This window comes from Ammodytes marinus, assembly GCF_949987685.1.
Source record: "Ammodytes marinus genome assembly, chromosome: 3".
In the NCBI taxonomy this organism is placed as follows: domain Eukaryota; kingdom Metazoa; phylum Chordata; class Actinopteri; order Uranoscopiformes; family Ammodytidae; genus Ammodytes; species Ammodytes marinus.
The window spans coordinates 4,111,846-4,132,421 of record NC_137232.1 but is presented as its reverse complement, the minus strand read 5'-3'; positions in this window follow the sequence as shown (position 1 = coordinate 4,132,421).

The following is a 20,576-nucleotide window of genomic DNA, read 5'->3' as shown; positions in this document are numbered from 1 at the left end:
GAAGATCAACACTCATGTACTCCTTAAGAATACGTGAGGGGGAAATAACTAGTGTAAGAGTGTGTGTGTGTGTGTGTGTGTGTGTGTGGATATACGTATAGTTGAAATGAGAAGGAGAGAGAAAGGAAAGACAGAAGCCCTATCTCATTGTTGTAAAACCTATGGGTGAGGCCTCTAAACTCAGAACACATAGGGGCGTGATATTTAAATTACGATTGTTTTCACCCGCCGCATTTATCAACGGTCTGAGCAGGTGTAGCGCTGAGATTGGCGAGATACGAGTGTTTGATGAATCCCACACGAATCCCTGGCGTAGTGTGATTTCTGCGCATGGATTTTAACCACTTTGATTAATGAGGCCCACTACTACTACTGTATTTTCCAAAATATCTAACCTGAGGCTAATAAAATGATATTTTTATTTAATTTTTTGACTTAATAACCACATACTTTAATTACTTTCACTCCCGTCCAGTTAGCAGCACTCAAACTGGCTCCATTTTTAAACTGTTTCATTTCATCATATCATAACGACTTCTATATTTTTGGAACACATGCAGGCAACACTTTTCCCTTCCTCTGCAGGAGAGCTCAGAGATGAGTGTCCTGTTTCGATGCAGAATACTACAATTGGTGCCTGTGCATTGTGTGCATCTCACCATATGTAAATATGTGTTGGCTCTCCTAGTCCTCTCAGTGACTGTGGGGAAAAGAATCAGCGTTTATACAGTGTACTTGGTAAGAAGTGATTACATTTTCCATATCCAAACAATCCTCTGCATTGTGCATTCGCTAATATGCATGCACCCTTCCAACTATTGCGAAGGCAGATGCATATTTACCGTGTCAATAAACCCATTACAATACATTTTAATTGCCTGACAGAGATAGGGGGAAGGGGAAAGGGGGAAGTGGAGAGAGGACTTGCCACTGTGGCATGGGGACCATTAATTGTCCGTGACTCCCTTTCCTCCACTGGCCCTGACAATCAATAGTCAGTGTTGGCTGATTATAGTGGGAACACCCCTCCTTTTACTGTGAGTCTGTGCTTCATCCTGATCAATAGCTGCTGTGAGGGGCAGCTGTCTGTGTGTCTGGCTATATACACAGGGAGTATAATAAGGTTTCATGATTACAAGAAAAATAGACCAAGTTCTAATGGAAAACTATAGTCATAAACATTCATAACACATTTAAAATGTATTGTAATATCTGTCCATAATGTTTTATGAGCAATGCTATAATCTGTTTCAGTAGGCCTTTTTGTGTCCACAACAAGAAGCATTGGTCATAAGGCATTATGGGTGTGGGCTCATTCATCAGCAGTAGTCAGTCAGGATCACGTTACAGTAACTGTCAGTATGGGTTGGAACATTGAAAAATGTTGCAAGTGATTTTCTACACTTCCTCTAGCCTCCTTTTAAAATAACCAACAATGTTTTCACTTCCTGCATTAATTGAAGCACTCAGGACAAGACAAAAAAAAATTGCCTCCAGGAAGTACATTTCCTTTATTTTTGTCTTTCTCCAGAAGAGATGCAGCCTCAATTTCCTCCCCGTTCTCAAATTAAGTATATTTTTGCAAACTCGTTGGACGGATACACTGTTTTTAGAAAAGCAATGTTCTTTAGGTTCAGGTCAACAACATGTACGGTTGGAATGGTTGGGGTGGAGGGGGAAAAAGCTTTCAAAATAAGACACTATATCATTTTTCATTCTAAAATAAATCAAGACATACAGTTGTAGAACACAGAACAGAGGGAACTAGATGTGCTGCTCTTTTGCTGAAGGATGATGAGGATCGTAGACGCAGTGGTCGGCCAAGGAAACTTAGAGCGGCAGATTAAAAAACACTTCTGAAGATGTTCAACAGTGCCACCAGCTCAGAACTGGCAGAAACCAGTGGGACCCAGGTACACCCATCTACTGTCCAGACAGGTCTGTCCAGAGGTGGTCTTCATGGAGGGTTGCAGCCTAAAAGACATACCTCCAACATGGAAACATTCAAGGCAAGCAACTCAACTATCCACCAAAACATAGGAACTGGGGCTCAGAAACATGGCAGCAGGTGCTCTGGACTCATGAGTCAACATTTGAAATATTTGGCTGTAGCAGAAGGCAGGTTGTTCAATGAATACATTTTATTTAAGTCAATCTTTGAATTTGTTTGTTTCCAGTCAGTGTTCCTATTTACTCTCTACATCACATCTGTACACATATAAAACATCACTTGGAACACTGTCTAATCAGGATTAACCCAAAGGGGTATTTAAAGGGAAACAAATTGCATATCAGATACACATTTTGCCTTTTCATTTATTTTGTTATAATCATATTACACAGACATTATTTTGCAGTGTATGTTGCAGACAGTGACATGACATGTCATGTTAATGCATGAAATGGTTTCAGGTTTTCCTTGAGGCAAACTTTACCTCCAGGCTCAGTTTGTGACAAGAACGGCCTCTTTAGTCAACTTAAGAAGGTACCAGAAGGCAGTAGGACCGCTAGACAGGCAGCATGAGGGGAAGGCTGAAGAAGACTCACTGTTCTCACACATACACACACATACACCATTCCTGTGTGTGTGTGTGTGTGTGTGTGTGTGTGTGTGTGTGTGTGTGTGTGTGTGTGTGTGTGTGTGTGTGTGTGTGTGTGTGTGTGTGTGTGTGTGCGTGTGCGTGTGTGTGTGTGTGTGTGTGTGTGTATTTTTCCGCATGGTAAAGGGTAGGGTTCCAAACTGTAAGAGGATTAGTGACTTGAAAAAGGTAGCCGTCATTTAATTGAAGGCTTAGCAGCAGTCGGAAAAAAGGGCTAGCAGTCAAAGTGAAGGTAAAACCCAGCCCAGAACATCCTGTTGAGACCACATTTGCCACAAGTACGTGTTTTTTCTCACGCCTGCCTTCCCACCGCCTTCTCTCTCAACCTCAGAGGCGCACACACATCACGCTTTATCACTGGGCCTCAGCTTCTTAAAAGACGTTTACACGTTCTGCAATTTCTAATCTCTTCAGCTGGCTATAAGAAAAGGTGCCTTCAACTCATATTATTATTCAAATGCTGTGATCTTTGGGAGACTGCTCGGTCCCTGTGTCCCTCTTCCTTTTAGTCTGGAAGGAAAGGAAGCTTGGCCCATGTCAAGAGTTTATGATACATGGGGGGGGAAGGGGGGGGGGCTGTATCTGACGTTGTAACACATTTATTGGGACTATATTGAGCCAAGCAGCCTGCTAGGTGGGTCAGCTGGAGACGCTACATTTGTCATCAGATGCAACACTCAAAATGAAATCTATAGTAATGCAAACTGTATGTAATGTACAGCTTCGGGAAAAAAATGAAGAGACCACTCCAAATGTTCAGTGTCTCTCGTTATACTATTTCTAGCCATGTGTTTGAGTGGAATGAACATTTTGGTTTTATAATACAAACTACTGACAACATTTCTACCAAATTAGATTGTATGTCATTGAGAGCATTTCCAATAAGTTATGTAGAGATCAAGATTTAAGAAAAATTCAGACTGGTCTCTTAATTTTTTCCGGAACTGTAAATATGTGTAAAATAGACAATTGTGTGCTTACATTAGGCCTAGCTGCTTGATATCTAGGCTATGGTATGTAAGGGCCTGTGTGTTTGTCAGGAGAGGACCGGAATCCTATCAATTGTCCGTAACTCCCATAATTATTTATTTTGTGTTTTACAGTAAGAGATCCTGGCTGCCTTCACCACTGAGAGAAAAATGGATTATATGTTCAGTCACTCAGTTTTTTATCCCTCCTTCATGCCTATTCCTAACAAATTAGGCTAAATGTGGGTGGTTGTTGTGAGTGAGTGGATTTCTCCCACACATACACATAAACAGAACATTTTAGGCAGGGATGTACATTATGTACATATGATGAGACTTGGTTTCGCTTTTGAGGCGTAACATAGACCGTAAATCAATCGAAACACAAACAACAAACCTAATTTTTTACCGTTCTGCAACACTGTCAGCTCTGTAACCGTTTTTTTAATCATGGCAGGTAAACATTACTATAAGGTAACAAAGACAAGTATATCATGATAAAAGCATATTTAAGTCTGTCTGTATAGGACTCAGGAACTGATGCTTACTGATGCTTTATATCGGGGGTCACTAACAGGCGGACCGCGGTCCGGGTCCGGACCCAGACGCCGTCCTATACGGACCCGGACCTGTAGTCAATCAATTATTTAAGTATTTAAAATTTTGACGGGGCGCTTCTATTTTGACCGGCGCAGCTTTTCTAGACTTTACGGTACTGGTTTAGCGAATCAGGAAATGCTTTCGAGTTAAGCCATCCCGCCTCCTGCTACTCAGGCAGCCAATCGAATCTGTGCATTCCCGGCTCAGGCTGGCTCACAGACAAAGAGACAGTGAGCTATCATGCAAGAGATGACAGAGAGAAGTGCAAGAATTACGAGAATTTCAGCGAAATAAATCAGATTAGAGTGAGAAAGACAGCGGGAGGAGAGTGAGAGACAGCTTTCTCTCTCGCTTGCCCGCTCGCTCACCGGCTCTGTGTGTCGCGAGCGAGTTAACGAGCGATCAACAGCTGAGTTTTTTCCTATTATTTACTATCTATGGTTTTTTCCCCTTTTGTAAGACTGGTGAAAACCGATCAAGGTGCAATCATGTGGACTCTCTATTACCCTGATGTAGACCTATGTGTGATTGACATAATCACCAATCGCCAGCAGCACTGCATCTACTGCCCACAACAGCAACAGGAAAAACATTATTTTTAAATTTTTTTTGTATGTAGTTTCAATTATCTACATTTTAAGTTTTACATATTCTTAGTAATGGCAGAATTTATAAATACAGGTTAATTTTTTAGCAAGATATTTGGCAGTAGCCCCCACTAACATTAGCCAAAGCTAGTGGTCATCCGTCCCTCAGTCCAGTTATCTGGCTGCTAGCAAGTTATGTTGTTTTGTTAATTTTTCTGTTCATCTTAACTATATTAAATGTTGACCTTTTCTTTTATTATTTTCCCCAGAATGCACCAGAATGCTCCGATTACATTCTAAAAACACAAAAAAAAATTACAGGGGGGGAAACCCCCAGACCCCCCTACAGGGGTTTAGTTTCTGACATGTCACTTTTTCAGAGCTTTTCAAAATTGCAAAATAAAAATCCAGTATTAGACAAAGTGGGAGATTACTATGTTAAACAAACATAGTAGGTATAGTGAAGTTTAGAAATTATACATTGAAAATATTTCTCAAAATTATTTAATTTTTCAAAAATGAATTATATATTTTATCTTTATTTTAAGATTATTATTATATTTATTTTCACCATTTTATTTTTAAATGCAGCCCTTCTCTATGAAGAGATTAGTTTCAGTTGAGTCACTTAAATAATACATATCTTCAGCATTATATATCTATAATTATTTAAAAGTGAGAATAAATATTGTTGAAATGTTTTTGAATTGTTCTTTCTATATTGATCTGACAGTCAGTTGTTAATTACATGCAGACGTTGATACAACTACTAGGCTACTTCACTATATATCACACTGAATCATAACGCAAGTTAAACATTATGATGTTCCGGACCTTTGCTTGAGGACATTTTCTCTAACTGGACCTATTTGAATTTTAGTTGAATACCCCTGCTTTATATGAAAATAAATGAAGAATGTATAGGCAGACTTACTAGTAATTGGTAATCAAATTGTGTATGTTCCAGTATGAACCAATGTTCCTCTTTCATACAGACACTTTGTAACAGAGCATGTAGGAAATACATGTAATCATTTCATTGATACGGTTGAGGGATGGATTGTAAAGGTGCCATTTTTTTCAGTTATCGTTCAGGAGAAAAGAAAATATTTTGCAGAGGAAACCAGTTTTGTCTTTACGGTATGACAATTTTTATTAAACCACGTCCTCACAATAATGGCCTATCCTCCTCAAAACGTGTGAAAAGTTGTGTACGTCTTTGTGTCACCAGTGCATTGTGATTCCATGTAAGTAACCTTAATAAACAGTGGCAGAGATTGCTAGCACAGTCCCTGTTTGACCCAAACCTACAATCCCAAACAACAACACACACTCTCTCACACATATCCAGACATTTGGCTAAAGACTAGTTCCAAATAGCTGGGATGCAGGGGGAATAACCCACAGCCAGGCTCTTCAGTAATGAAAATGACAGTGTAGCTATCATTATTTATGGCTACCACCAAATCACACGGCTCGGACGCACCTGGATGGCCCCGTCGAAGGCAAGCCTGTGCGCAATCTCCAAACCTGTAATTGTGGGCCATGATACCAGAGTTGTCTGCTATTGGTATTGATCACACACACACACACACACACACACACACACACACACACACACACACACATATGATTGCTTGTGTAAGAGTAGATTTGGGCCAATAGGAGTGGAGGTGGCACAGTGACCTTTTTCCATCAGATCGTGACCTCTCATCACTTATTTCTTTGGAAGAATAGAGACGAATGTTTTATTCATTCACATTTGGAGAAAGTGATTGAGATGGGCAGATGAAGGCTATGATTTGCTGCTATTAACTCTTAAACACAGACAATCTTGTGCAAGTTTTTTTTTTTTTTCTTTTGGAGTGCAAGCGTTTTCAGCCTGAGCAGACGGTGTGATTGTAGATGAGAATCAGTTTAGTGGTGTCTTTGATTCAAAACAAGAGCTTCATCATGTTTTAATGAAACAATGACAGGAGGACTACCACCCATCTGTCACAATATTTGATGTTGCATGAGAGTTTGTGCTACGATATTAAATGAGAGCAAATCAGTATGCTTTAATGCATTTCAGCAATATATATATCCGTCTCACGCATGCACAGTTTGAGTGCCTATACCATAGATAGTATATAAAGGGGATGTAGCATCCGGGCTGATCTCAGTTATTCCATCTGCATCCAATCTTCCTGGCCTACGCGCCTCGCCATCTTGTCAGAGTTTGACTACGCTTCCGCTTCCTCCTAAAAAGGGCATTGATGTGATGTCGGGGAGAGGGAGATACGCCCATCTAGCTGACGTACGGAGGAAATAAGTATTTGATCCCTGACTGATTTTGTAAATTTGCCCACTTACAATGAAATGAACGGTCTATAATTTTAATGCTACGTTTATTTTAACAGTGATAGACAGAATATCAAAAAGAAAATCCGGAAAATCACATTAAAAAAAATATATAAATTATTTTGCATTTTATTGAGTGAAATAAGTATTTAATCCCCTATTAAAACATTGCTTAGTACTTGGTGGAGAAACCCTTGTTGGCAAGTGCAGAGGTCAGACGTGTCTTGTAGTTGATGACCAGGTTTGGACACATCTCAGGAGGATATTTGGACCACTCCTCTTTGCAGATCCTCTCCTAATCTTTAAGGTTTCGAGGCTGTTGCTTGAGCTTCAGCTCCCTCCACAGATCTATGGGATTAAGGTCCGGAGACTGGCTAGGCCACTCCATGACCTTAATGTGCTTCTTCTTGAGCCACTCCTTTGTTTCCTTTGCTATATTTTTAGGGTCATTGACGTGCTGGAAGACCCATCCATGACCCATTTTTACAGACCTGGCTGAGAGAAAAAGGTTGTCACCCAGTATTTCATGGTACATGGCGTAATCCATAGTTTCCTCGATGCAGTGAAGTCCACCTGTCCCCTTAGCAGAGAAACACCCCCAAAGCATAATGCATCAACCTCCATGCTTGACTGTGGGGATGGTGTTCTTGGGGTCATAGTCAGAATTTCTCTTCCTCCAAGCATGGCAAGTCACTATGATACCAAAGAACTTGATTTTGTTCTAATCTGACCACATCACCTTCTCCCAAGCATTCTCTGAGTCGTTCAGGTGCTCATTGGCAAACTTCAGACAGGCCTGTGCCTTCTTGAGCAGGGGGACCTTACAGGATTTCAATCCATTACGGCATAGTGTGTTACCAATGGTTTTCTTGGTGACTGTGGTCCCAGCTGCCTTGGGATCATAAACAAGCTCCTCTCGTGTAGATCTGGGCTGATCCCTCACCTTTCTCATGATCATTGATACCCCACAAGGTGAGATCTTGCATGGAGCCCCAGACCGAGGGAGATTGATGGCCATTTTGTGTTTCTTTCACTTTCTAAAAATCGCAGCAACAGTTGTCTTCTCACCCAGCTTCTTGCCAATGGTCTTGTAGTGTATTCCGGCTTTGTGCAGGTCTACAATCTTGTCCCTGATGTCCTTAGACAGCTCTTAGGTCTTGAGCATGATGGAGATGTTGGAGTTTGATTTATTGATCATGTGGACAGGTGTCTTTTATACAGGTAGCAAGTTGAGACAGGTGTGTTTATACAGGAAACTAGTTGAGATTAGGAATACTTTTTTAAAGCACGAGACTAATCTGTGGGAGCCATAATTCTTTATTGTTGGTAGGGGATCAAATACTTATTTCACTCAATGAAATGCTAAATAATTGATATCTTTTTTTTACTGTGATTTTCTGGATTTTCTTTTTGATATTCTGTCTATCACTGTAAAAGAAAAACTACTGTAGATTTAAAATTATAGACTGCTAATTTTTTTGTAAGTGGGCAAATTTACAAAATCAGTGGGGGATCAAATACTTATTTCCTCCACTGTATACCTCCAAGGCGTAATGAGGGGCAGCGGGTGGCTAGCTGTCACTCAAGAGACCGCGCCCCTAATTATTCGTAAATTGTAACCTCCAATAGTGTCTCGCCATAAATAGTTTGGCTAGTATTATGTATGGACTTTTACTTATTATTTCTATTTGCATCTGAAAATATCTAATACCTAAACAACATAATAGACCATTATAGAAAAACAATTCCACCGAGTGTTTGAATTGTTTTCTGGTTAAACAATTAGAGATCAGGGAATGGGATGCAAACTGCAATCTTCAACGTTAGTGGAATACTTAAGCACACTAATATTCCCTACTTGTTGGTGTTGGAAACAACCAGTATGTTGTTAGTTTCATGCAACATGTTTGTATTGTGAGGTGTTGTTGTCCTATAAAAGCAATACTGTACACTATTTTACTGTTGCTAATTAGCTCCCAATGCATTCAATACTAAGGGCTCCCTTAAGTACTATTCAAACCCATTTTCCCAGCCCATCTGAGTGGTAAGCCCAGTCATTAGCCCGGGCCCGTGTGCCATTGGTTTCAAATGGAAGAGTTGACGGGGGGGCCTTGTTGGACTAATTGCACGGCCTTATCAGAATTGTTTTCACTACACTGATCAGATTATAGCTCAGCGGGGGCCACTTACAGCATCGTACACGCAACTCAGTCCCCTGAGCAGATTCATATTTACTTGGCGAGCGCAAAATGGTGGACGCCTGGAGTCTATTCAATTATTCTATATTACATATACATTATATTGTCTATTACAAACAAGTCCATACATTGGTCAACTGCAGGCAAGAAAGTTGCAGTCTGTCAGTCAGGTTTGTTTGAGTGTGAGTGCTCCATGCCGTTCTCAAGCACTGAAGACTATCTTGGCCCTGGCCTAGTTGGAAGAGGTGTGCTTCAGGACAGTATGGATGCTCATGTGCCACCCTAGCATATTAGACAGCGGTCCTGACTGTTCCCATTGACGGACGTTGAGATGTGTGTCTATTTTGCTTCAAAAACATGTCTTCTAGTATAAATCAAAGGTCCAAAATGTACATTGATGTTTATTTGACTAAACCTTGTCTGTTTTGCGTCTGTATATTTCTCCTATACAACTATCTTTAACGGACATTATCTCAAAAAAGAAAGGTTTGCAATACTCAGAACCAAATCTCTTCTTCTAAAGCACTTACATCAACTCAACTTCCCATAGTCATTCCTAGCACTATACTCTCAAGGTTATTACAGAAGGATCTGTTCATGTGTTTTTAATTGTCTAATTTATGAGAAATGTTATTAGAAACAAGCCAACAATGCATTTTTAAGAAATGTACATTACATATTATTTTTTGATTCATAAAATATACAAAGGGCTGTAACCAAAATCTGTTCTGAAAAAACTTTGGGAGACTAATATGTCGTAAAAATTAAATAAAGACAACTCTCGCTTCATCCAACCTCTAGATTTTCAGATGTTTAAAGAGATGCAAAGGTTAACACTGTTAGCTATTGGCAAATTGACATATTTATTCACACATTTCTGAAAATATGGTGTTACAAAAAATATTAATTTTAATGGTATTAATCAACTGGCCAGGTTTCATGATGATATCTACAGTATACAAAACGTTTCCCCATTCACCTGCAGTGTCTAGACTTCATATTGACGCTGGCCTCAAATAATAGTCATCTGATAAGATTGTCTGACCATCATATCATGTCATCAACACTTCTCCACTAACTTCTAATGAGTACTGGTTGTGACAGCATTATTTAATATGACAGTTTTAACAACGAGGAATAGACAGTCAGCTAGGTTGGGCCGTTGCTGTTTCCTTTGTTGTTCTTTACACTGGGTGCCACTGTTCCTAATTGCATGACTGTGATTGGCCTAAATGGAGCTGGATCCTGCTGCACATTTTGAATATTTCAGTGGTTGTTAGCATGATGGGACAAGGTGTGAAAACAGGTCCCACATGCTTTGTTGTTGTAATTTCACACCTTCCCAAAGTGTTCCTCACTGCACTGATGAGTTTCATCCCGGATTTGAAGGATGCAAGGACATGGATTAGACCAGTGAATTAGACTGCACATGTGTACTCTATTGAAAACCTGTATAATGCTACTACTGCATTCTGAATATCAGTGGAAGAGTTTAGCCTTCCTTCATAGTGTACATTCTGCCGTATAGGGATGGATCTCATTTGAGGATGACACTGAATATTTGGAAAAGTTCAAATTATCTAACAGAAAAACTGTCAAACCCGATATGATTTATCATCTGCCTATGCAAAACGCAGACGGACATATTGCTTCACAGTAATAGTGAAGCTTCTTTGAATCATAGGGGAGAGTTTTCTTTTACTATTTTATGACTTAAGGTTCAGCATATAAGGAATGGCCTAACAAAGACACTGAGACAATGATATGCTTTGAACATCGATTAAAAACCTGAATCCATTCCTTTTGATGATTTGATTTACTTTAAATGACTTCTAAAATAATATGATATTATTACTTAATTATCTTTTTTTTGGCTAGGTGTCTAGCTATTTATCTGTGTGATGCACACCTGTTTTCTTCTCATCAAAGCTGGTTTCCATCACTCCTAGAAGCAGCTTATGTTGCTGCTTCTTTGTGCAGAACATTACTTAAAAAAGTGATTGAAGCGGATGGTTTATGACCTCAGCACTAACTTCAACAAAAGAACAAAAAAAGGAGCTATAATATTAATATGCATGCCTCAGAACCTGTTATTGCATTGATGTTACACTGTATTACATTCCTAAACTTCTGGCTTTCCTGAGGGGAAATGTATGATCCAGCAAAGTTAAGAAGTATCCTTTACTTTGAAAGAGTTTAAGCTAAGGGAGAAGTTACACATCCAGTCAGTGATCATTGTGTATTCCTCATACAATCAAAATCAATTATTTTTTCATGAAAACCTTGCAGCTCACATTTATAACATTTTAATTTGTGTTTTTGTTTTTTTTACAGTGATGACACTGTGTAATGTGAAAGGTGCAGGCTTATAGTGATGAACCCAAAGACAAGTATCTCCAGCTCTGGGATCTGTGATGATTAAAACTGATAGAACTGATAATCACAGTCACTCCCATAATGAAAGGACTTGATGTACAGTGAGTCAAAGTCCATGCTTGCGAAACTTGGACCCTTACAGCTGAGCTACAGAGGAGAATACAGAGCATGGAGATGAGATGCTACAGGAGACTCTTGGGTATCTCCTACACCCAACATGTCACAAATGAGGAAGTTCGGCAAAAGATCAGCCAAGCCATCGGCTCACATGATGACCTGCTTACCACTGTTAAAAAACGGAAACTGAGGTGGTAGGAGGAAGGAGACGAGTGAGACAAAAGTTAAGATGGGAAGATAACATCAGAGAATGGACTCACTTGAAAATCAGTGAGAGCTGCCGAGGACAGAGAGGGATGGAGAGACCTGGTCAACAGATCGTCTGTGGTGCCCCAACGGCCCTCCGGGGTTATGGGATAGAAGAAGAAGAAGAAGTCAAAGTCAAAATTATTTCTATAGCACATTTAAAAACAACATCAGTTGACCAAAGTGCTGTATATGATACAATACAAAATAACATGTAAGTTACATGAAAAAAAAGTTAGGAGTGTCAAAGTCTCAACATGTGTTAAAGACCAATGCAACAAAAGTGAATCTTCAGCAACGTATTAAACTGTTCAACTGTTCAACAGTAGGTGAGTCTATTCTCCCTTTATTTACTCCTAAAGGCTAGATTCACATTTGGAAGTCTACAGTAAAGGCTCTTGTGTTTTGAAACAATAGGAGCATTGAAAACATTAAAGGTCACCTATTACCCAAGATGCATTTGTTCATGGTTTTTCTAAATGAAGATGGGACCCTGGTGTGTCTACAGGATTCCCAATGAGAAAAAAACAACACTCTTTTTCTCCAACTTTCTGAAAACCTGTTTTGGGGGCGTGGCTTCTCCCCTGATTACAGCAGCCAATAACACTATCAACATACATGCATCATGTGAGAATTCTATTAAAAAGACTTAAGTGAGTGGTGGTCGCTCCACAAGATCAGGATTTGAACGTCACATCATTCTTGCACATGTTCTTGCCTGAACTCCATCTTTACCGGTCAGTATTCTCCACCACATGCACTCCTCAAGCCTCCCCCGTACCTGGCCTGCTCTTGCTTTTATATGAGCTGCTCTCCCCTCTCCTTTGCCAGCTGCCTGCGCCTGTCTCTTCTTAGTGTCTCCTTCAGACTGCTGCTTTGCATGCTCAGCGACAGCCGATCGATACGCCGCCCTCTGTGTCTGGTGCTGAGGCCAGGCGTCAGTGCTGAAATAACAAGAGCCTCGGCCTGTTTGTATAGAGCAGTCTCTCAACTGGTCCAGAGTGTACTCAGGGAAACTCAATGCAAAACAATCATTTACAACAACACAGGAGGATCCGAGGTGGTGGAGCTCATTCATGTCAGAGAGAGAAAGAGATGTTTGACTGATGTCTACGTGGCCTTTAAGGACTTATTCACACCTACTAGTTTGCGTCCTTGGTGCACACCAGATGTGAGTTGGATTCATTGTTTCGTTTATACTACGGGTCGGTTCGCGTTCACAAAGGCAAAATTCAAACGGTAACTACAAGTTGTAAACAATAGTAACGTGGAGGGAAATGCTGTGGATGAAAGTAACAATACGGTTGCAGTTCAGAAATCCTACTTGTATGATGGTATGAGCGTATGATCAGACAACGTGCGCCGAATCACTTAATAACACTGCAGTTGACATCGAAATGACATGTACAGTAAATACTAGGCTTTCTGTTATTTGTGCAGACAAGGTTCACACTAGGTTCACAAAAGTCTGCTTTTTTAGTTTAGCACACCAGAGAGACTGTGTTCAAAACAAGCCCCAACCACAGCGAGTTCTACCAGCATCCAATGCGGAAGTGACAAACATGCAGTTCATCGAGTGGCCACTAAGGGCAGGTACCAAAACAGAGCATTTTCTCATAGACTCCCATGTTAAATAGGCCATTTTCACAGCATTATTAAACCCATTTAAGGCTTGGTCCAAAAAACAATTCTAGTCTCTATGTTTAGGTCATATTTCCTTGACCATTTTTTTGGACCAAGCTAGTTTTTATTCTATTGGGGGTTTAAGTATATGAATAATTAGGGGCGCGGCCTCTTAAGTGACAGGTAGCCGCTGGCGCTCACTTCGCCTCGGAGGTAAACGTCAGCTAGATGGGCGTATCTCCCTCCCCCCGGCATCACATCAATGCCCTTTTTTGGTAAGAGGAAATGAGGTGGAGTAAAACTCTGACAAGATTGGAACGCGCATAGGCCAGGACGATTGGATGCAGTTGGAATAACTGAGATCGGCCCGGATGCTACATCCATTTTATATACTATCTATGATTCAAACCAACCCAAAGCAACCACATTAAAGGTTAAACACGACAGGGTTTGATTCTAACTGTAAGGCTGGTGTGAGCGTAACCTAAGGAACAACAGAGGTGAAGTCAATGATTTGGATTGATAAGTTAGCCACAACATTCTTCACAAGACAAGAAAAGACTGCATATGGCAGCTGGGAAAGACACACACCCAGAGCCTCCTGGGACGGAGCAGAGCCCAGTGGGATGGCCTCAGTGTTCCAGCACTTACTCTGATAATGCAACAGCATACTTGTGATAATGCAGCCCAGATGCCAGAGCTCCAAACGCAGGTGCTTACTGGGCTAGTGTTAATTGCTGCTAATTGGTGTAGGAACACATCAAGGCATATGTGGTCTGTGTGTATTATACGCTGAGAACAGAGGGGACTGTCAAGTGTTTCAGTGTAGTATACGATTATCCAGCAGCTCTTTTGCTCTGAGAACACACTAGCCCCTTTTACACAGAGATTGCGGCATATTGACGGAACAACAGTGCGCCAATATGCCAGCTCTGCTTGGTTCTGTGTTATTTACACAGAACCAAGCAAAGCCGGCATTCTGGCGCATCAGTGTGCCAATTTATACAGTGTTACACATTCCGGAATGAAAGAGAGGTGCCTGAAAGCAGCGTCAGGTGTGACGTGTATATTTAGCGCCGCACCGGTCAGCTGCATGTAAACAACCCTGGCCGGTGAATTGAGAGCAGCAGCGCCGGTGCTTGCAGTCTTTTACTGTCCCTGTGATGAGCCGGTTGATCTCGCCCTCGCCCTCACACACACACAGTGTGTGAAGTCACGTTACTGTAGACTGAAATAATGTGTGGAGATAAACTCAGGCTGCTAGATAATAGGAATAGCGGCAGCAATCCGGACACGGCCTAGCTTAATTTAGCCTAGCTTTGCCACTTCATTGAATACATTCCCCCGGGCAGAAATACGCTCATAAACTCTGAAAAATGAAGCGTGGGGGTTTGGATTGAGCAGCGGACCTTATAATCAGACAGATTAACCGCTGTTCCTTTTCTTTGGTGATTTTTACGGGACATCGTGCTGTCATGATTCATGTTAAACATTTACATTACTCCTTATGTGATATTGCTAAACTATCTATCGTCCTTCAACTGCTAACATGGTCGCATGTTTAGAACGTGGGCTATGGAACGTCACACTGTTACGCATCAACAAGCAGCCACATTTATACAGAGAGGCGGAACAGATTGTGTCGGCAATCTTACTACCCCCCGAGGTAGTAAAATTCCCGGAACAATCTGTGCCTTTCTTCCCTCGTTCCGCAATGGTAGCATTTATATAGCAGGGCCAACGGCCGAAATGCCGGCATTTTCCCAGATTTCACTGGCTGTGTAAAAGGGGCTACTGTTACCACGAGTCTTCATCTCATTCACAGAACATTTGTTATAACACAAAGAACATTAGCTACGTTTTACTTTTGGTATCATGGGTCAGGGGTGTCCAAACTACGGCCCGCGGCCCGCTTTTTATTGGCCCGCGGCCGATTTGAAAAATATAATGTAATATGGCCCTTTGAAAAAAAAAAACTCATACGAGTCAAATATTGTTGTTTGTGATTTGAATAGTTATAAATAAAAAAACTATGCAGATTTATTAATGTCAAAATATGTGACTTTAATACAGATAGGTGCTATAGTGTAGCTATCAAGGGTAAATAATAACACCCAACACCATATACACTAAATAAGAAAATAGAGAGCTGACTTTTAAACTCGTATTCTCCCAACAAAACTGTTTTTCCGGCTTTATTAGCAAGTATTAAAGGTGTACCATATTCTCTTAAAGGCGGAGTCAGTCAGTACGTTCACATGGCGTCAGAGACAATCAGTTTATTGTGTTAGTCCGACTGAAACCGGACTTCGAAAACACATGTAAACATGTTAGTGTGACTGAAATCGTACTAAATCGGATTTTTCAAAACTGAGCTAACACACCCAGGTAATGGTTGTGAGCTGAGCTGCTCCTGCATGTACTCAGTCAAAAGGACCATTACTGTTTGAGGCGCTGTGAGCATGTTCCACAGTTTTCTGCACCGGGGCTTTGACCCAGAAGTTGAAAAGCATTCAGTGCCAACAGAAAAACAACAAAACAAGAATTACAAAGCTGTACACGCGTATAGCACGTACACAATGTACAATTCTTGCCGCTCGCTGACCGTTAGGTACGCACTAACTAGTTAGCGTGTCGCTAAATGTTAGCAGCCTGCAACGTGCTAATAACTTAAGCTTGACTAAACTGTGAATGTACTGACTGATCCTAATCCTAAACACTTCTCGTCCCAATCAGCAAATATCTTTTCACTGTCCAAAAAAAAAGTCTGATGTTTATACACAGCCCAGGCTCTGTAAATAGTGTGTAAACAAAGGGAGTCCGAGTGAGCCCAGCCACCAATAAGCTACAGGCAGCCTTGGTGACATTAGGATCAACAATGCTATTGGACAGGTAGTTATGAGTGAGGGGAGGAACGGATTTGTTTTGGTGCTCAGTTGAAACAAGCTTTCTGTCCTATGGCTGAGAATATCTGAACTTTGAAAACATGCCAAATTCTGTTGAAGGTGTTACTTTCTACAGTCATGATAACAAAGCTTTTGTCATGATCCTGCCTGGGCCTCTTTGTCTCTGTTTTGTTTTTTGCCCTTTTGCTTGTCTGGCTTATTGCAGGGTTGGAGCAGGTGTGTGGGGAGTCAGGTCAAGCACTCACAGCTGCCAGCAATCACCAATCAACCGCCTCTCATATACCCGGTGTGACCTTCCAGATACGGCCTGATTGTAGTTTCAGTGCACGCAGTCAGTAGCTCTACTTCTCATTACTTACCTGTTGCAGCTCCACTTGCATTTTTTCCCCGTACTAATTTTTGTTGTTCTCCTGCCACAGCTCTCCCGGTCTGACTCCCCACGGCTCCAACCTGCACCAGCGAGCACTTCCACCCCGGACTCTTATACCCGCTTGCTCTGGATTCTTCTCACCCCAAGCCCTGGACACTCTCCGTAGCTCTCTCCCTGGAACCATCCCCAGGACAGTTGGTTTCCCCCCCCCCCCCCCCCCGGATCCCGACCCAACCCCCAGCTGATTCTTGTTCAATAAACCTTCTTAAACTAGTGCTGTCTCCGCGCCTGTGTCCTCCCTGTCCGACCGTAACAGCTTTTCCCTTTGGTAATAGCAATTTGACAAACCAACCCTCAAAAACTCCACAGGTTTTATAGACTAGTTGAGGGTTTACTAACTGGTAATCTCATATAGGGGGATTAGTTTAGTCAAACAAGCCATGATAATATTTTAGTTGTTCAAATGAGTGTGTCTTTGTAGAACAAAGCCTAAAAAATAATGGATTTGCCTCAACTCGCGTAGGGTGATATTACAACATGTTCTTTTCCATTGGACCACAGAGCACGTGACAAAGCAAAACATAATAATAATCTTATTATTTTTCTTCTGTGAAAAGTTCCAGGTGCTATTTCATTGGTAGAACTGTCATTATGTATGCTGTGTGGCACCTCAACGACCATTTATGTGCGGAACATTTGAAACTCAAGTGGTGATGGAATCTGATTAGTCAGAGGGGTCCAATGTGTAGTATGTCATGTCCGTGACCTTATCACAGCAAGAATGTATGACTTTGTGGTTAGAATGATCTGGCACACAAATATCTATAGATACAAAAAATTGTGTGTATTCCAGCAATATGGGTCCACTCAGGTTGGGGAATCAGGGTTCCCAGTCTATGGAGCTAAAGGTTTGTGGGGAGTTTGGGATAGCGGTCCTGAGTTAAGTTACAGTCATGACACTTTTCCAAAACACAAATGATCACTTTTGGACTATTTGAAGGGATTTTCTGCTATTAATAAACCCGTGCTATCAAGAGAATACATTTTAAAAAAAATTCTCTCTCCGTACTAGACTAGTACCTGCCAGAGCGTCAGAATAGATCAAATCCTTTTTTCTTGGTGAAAAGGAAGAATCAACAATAGAAAGCCGACCATATTCACAGTGTGATACAGAGAGAATCCAAGATTGAAAATCAGAATGGGAAGAAATAAAATGCACCTTTGTAGTATCAACTCTTTTCGTTTGATCGTTATGATAGCCATACTATTGGCACCTTTCACAATTATTTCCACTTCCTGCAACCTGGCTTGCCGGCCTGGATGCAACACACACCACTCTAAAAAAAAGAGCTTGAAGGAGTGTCAGAAAAGGAGGGTATAGTGACAGCAACAGAGGAATAGAAGAGGAGAGAGAGGTGTAGAAGCAGAGAGATAGAGGAGTGTGTGTGTGTGGGGGGGGGCTGGACAAGATGAAAGAAACAGCTGTATACAAATGACAGACCCCCTCTCCCCCCTCCCACGGTGATGTTGCCCTGTGCGGTCATCGAACAGCTTCAAAGAGCCAGGCAGGCGAGCGCGGCACCAATCCTCAAAGAGACAGCCTCCCTCTCCTCCTCCTCAGCTAACACCACTGCCTCCCACACAATCTGCCTGGTCCAAGCCGCCACGCTCCCTCACTAACCCTCCCACCCACCACATGGAAAGACTGAGGAGGAGATATAGAGAAGGAGGAGAAGGCCAGTGTTGCCACTTTATCACACACATGAACTCAGTATAGAAGTGACAGGCCTTGTTGGGAGGTGTGTTCAACAAGTGTGTGTGGTTAGGTATATAGGCTTTTTTAATCCTTTGATTTTCTCATGTGCTCAACATTTATCATCAATATGATGCAGTTTATTTGATTGAAATAGTTGTTAATTAAAGGTACTGTATGAAAAGGAACTCCCTCAACTAATAATCAGGTGCATCCAGACAGATAAGATTTAATGTAAAATTCATTTAGATTATTATGGCTTTTAGCTCATTGAAATCTAAAATCCAGTGTCTCTTCTGTAAAACTTTATAATAATGTTCATTTATAATTTATAAGTAATATATAATTCATTAGGTAATGATGAACCAAGCATTTACAAAACAGTAATATATATATTTGTAGATTATAAATAGTGTTATGTTAACATATTACAAATAAGTCGTCATAACCAAAGATAAAACAAAGAAAGGCATACGATTGTTCACTTTATATTTAATGAATCTAGAGTATAATGAAAGTTTCACCTTTTTAATTAAATTACAGAATGTCTTTTATTTTTTTATTTTTAGATGCACCTGTACTTTACAATGTGTGGATCACTTTGGCTAGGAAGACAAGCAAATGGTTTAATGGCTTATATGTTTGCAAACCGTGTGGAGCACAGCATTCATTTGGAGTTGTGTTTGTATGCACCTGATAGATGTAAGTCCAGAAGTAACTCAGCTTGTATTTCTGTTTTGGTCATCACCAAAAAAAACAAATTTAAACACTGGCTTTCTTGCTGCTAAAGCCTTCATGATGTCCCCCCAATCGTCGCTAGCTGTCTGCTGCTGCTGAAGTTCACTGTCATGGATTAGCTTGTCCACAATGGGACACAATGTCTGTATATTTCTCCTATACAACCATATTTAACGGACAGTATTTTCAATACATTAACTACACTTTTCATAATCATTCTTAGCCCTATTATGAAGGTTATTACAGAAGGATTTGTTCAAATGGTGTTAATTGTCTGATTTATGATACATTTTTAATCTTAAAAACATGCTGGAAATGCATTTTTAAGAACTGTACATAGTATTTTTGAAGATGAAAAAATGCTGTATTCAAAATCTGTTCAGTTCAGTCCTTTTGGAAAGTAATATGTTGTAAAAATGAAATAAAGACTTTATTTGAAAGATAGTTAGATATTGCAAAATGTGGACATTTATTTAAAGATTTCTGAACCAATGCAACAAGAAATACTTGTTTCAATGTAAGTGCATAACAGGTGCATTTAAAAATCATCGTCAGTTACTTTTTTATTATTATTATTATTATTTGTTTGCAGCTATGACTCTTCATCTGTGGTTTAGTATAGTACAACAGAGGCGGTCAGCATCGGACTCACTGAGACTCCTATGAATTGAGTGTAGCTGTGAAGCAGAGCGAGAGATAACATTGCTGTATGTGTGACAGACAAGGAGAGAGAGTGACGAGGAACAAATGCCAATTTGGCTATGAGACAGACCAACCTGAATCCCCACCGCTTTATCTACCTTACCAACCAGACTATCCCTGCGTTCCGAATCGCATCCTCTTTCTTTTTTCTATTCTACATACTACATCTGACGAAAAAAAGAATCTAGCTAGGATGCAGTATGCTACAATTGGGACATACTTTTACTTATTTATTTCATCATAACATCACGCCTTGATCTTGCCTCTTGCTTTTATATCCGTCGCATCCCCGTTTGTTTTCATATGGAGGCTCCGTCGATGTGACATCACTTCACGTGCGCACCGGATTATGGGTCAGAATCGCCCAAATAGCATCTGGACATCCTAAATCTTTTATCATACTAAATAGTAGAAAGTATGCGATTCGGAACGCAGGGAATGTTAATCGG